Below are 2602 nucleotides of genomic sequence, written 5' to 3' on the forward strand. Positions count from 1 at the left end.
CCCGTTTTCCTAAGGAGCTACAGTAATTAGCAACCTCTTCTTCATTGGTTGTGAGAGACTTGAATCTTTCTGCTAGTTGTGATATAAGATTCTATTCGAAATTAGGTGAATTAATCTTATCCAAAATAAAATATATTGCAAACGAATTAACGATGGATTTTAATATAATATATAAATAAAGGTATCAGTAGATGTAATATATTGCTAATTGTTATTTTTTACCTTTTCAGTATAAATAAAAACGAATAACCAAATTTCAAACTGAAACTAGGTTAATTAACAACGTAAAATACCGGGAAAAGGAATATGTTTGGAAATCCTGTTTCCAGATATGTAACAAAAGAAAATTCCTATCAACATTTTTAGTAAAAGCGAAAGCTTTCCTCGAATGCTCTTTACATACGAACTCACCTAGTGGCATTAGTGAGATTCTGACAATTATAAGAATTCATTTATCTATTTTTTTCTTTTTTTTTGATAAACATTCCAAAGAGATTTAAGATATTACACAAATATTGATACTATCCTAAGATACTCACTTATCCAAAACGTATTGGAAACTAAGAAGTTCTTTTGTGTCCTTTGATTCGTTAAATTTAACGGACAAACAGGGTCCTAGGAATACTATATCAGGAAAGAGTTTAAATGGATATGTGAGTGATTTAAAAGGTCAAGTCAAGGTGAATATTATTACTAAATTCTTGAATCATTAACTAACTTGGAATTAAGTCTTGGATAGTTTACGTCCTTCCTGAATTACAATCGATATACCTCGACAGTATTACAGCAAAAACTGATAGGAAAAAACAGTTGAAGGAAATATTTCGAATATGAAAATTTCTGTTGGTACTTAAAAGATACCATGCTTCATGAAGCCATAAAAATATCACAATATATTGTGAATTTCTTGTCACAGAAAGAAATGATATGGAAAATCGAAAGGGATGTAAATGTCCTCTCCGCCCCCCTTAAGGAACCTTTCGATCAACGACTTCTGCTTTGTCAAACTTGATCTAAATATTTACTCAAATGAGGAAAAGAAACAAGAGTTTTCTGATTGAAAGAAGTTTCGCTCCAGTACCGCATAACATTATCTGCCATTGTCCATATCTCTAATTTTACATCGTTAGAGATATTTTTGCATTGTCAATAATTTAGAGATATAAGAGCTAAAATATTCATTTTGTCCAAGGCCTTTTTTGCGACACCCAAATCATTACCCCCTATCCACATTTACTCAGCAAAAGAAATAACTAAAACTTCCGGTAATATTTATGGCTCTGAGATCTTTCTATTTTATTTAGCCCCATAGCCGGTTTTTTGACAGAAGCCTGTGTTTTGAGCTTCACAGATTGTATATTTCATAATAATTGATATGGATATAGTGTTAAGCGGAGTTACAAGACATTTCGTTTCTATTCATATTATTATTCCAAACTACCGATAATAAAAATCCCCCTACTATCTCTCTCTCTCTCTCTCTCTCTCTCTCTCTCTCTCTCTCTCTCTCTCTCTCTCTCTCTCTCTCTCTCTCTCTCTCTCTCTCTCTCTCTCTCCGTTAAGAAAACTTTTTTTTTTTATTCAATAAATGTTTTTTTCAATTGGGTTTTGAAATTCTCCTACAAAGATGGCTATAAGATTAGAAATCTTTATATTTTTCAGGATATTTTGCAGGAGAGCTGTTATGTTGTAACTGAGAGGTGAGGTGAATGCTACTATTTTATTATACAATCATCGGGTTTTTGTATAAGGATTTAAGGCCAAGAACGGCACAGAAATTAAGATATAAAAGAACATGAACTAACGATGTTACAGAGCTTGGAATATTGACAGTGCAGGGAAAAGCGAGTGATAGGATGATATGGCAAAACCGTTAGTGTACGAGAGTGTATGAAACACCGGGTGGAACATGTCTCCCCACCCCCACACCCCGTAAAATTACGTACATGGGAAATATGATACCATGCTCTAGAAAGGAATACTATAGGCCAGCTATCTGGCAGGAGATATACTGGTTTTAGGAGATCAATGGAGACCCAGTCTTCTATGCCACGAATATTAATTAATAATTGTTATGGTGTGTGAGGAGTCACAAGGGAAGGGCCTGTGTAAGTGGGTGTTAGCAGTGGCTTACAAGTGTCGTTGCAAAGGAAAAAGTGCATTGCTGAATGCAGACATGACAGTATGTCTAGGCCTTGTATGTCTGGCGGCAAAGATATTTTTTTTTTCCACAGCGTGAGGTAAGTGCTGAAGATTATCGGAGGATGTTGTAGATGGGAAAAATCGGCAGGGATAATGGTTTTCTGATGAAAAGTCATTCCCATGAAATTCACTAATAGTGTCTACAGTTGAGAGATGAAGAGATACCCTTGTGAGAAGCAGTGTGCTCAAGGATACCAAATCTTGTTATCCATCTTGAGAATAAGGCAGATGTACATGAGGGGATGATGCAGTTTCCATGAGAATGGCTTTAGTCCAATAATTGGCTCAGTTAATGGCGCTAAACAGGTAACAAGATCATTCAGTTGTAGGTTGAACCTACTACGTCAACATGAATGTTTACAAAACGAAGTTTAGCATGAAGTACAGGCGCAGACCCAAT

The sequence above is a fragment of the Palaemon carinicauda genome, chromosome 5, assembly GCF_036898095.1.
Source record: "Palaemon carinicauda isolate YSFRI2023 chromosome 5, ASM3689809v2, whole genome shotgun sequence".
Taxonomy (NCBI): domain Eukaryota; kingdom Metazoa; phylum Arthropoda; class Malacostraca; order Decapoda; family Palaemonidae; genus Palaemon; species Palaemon carinicauda.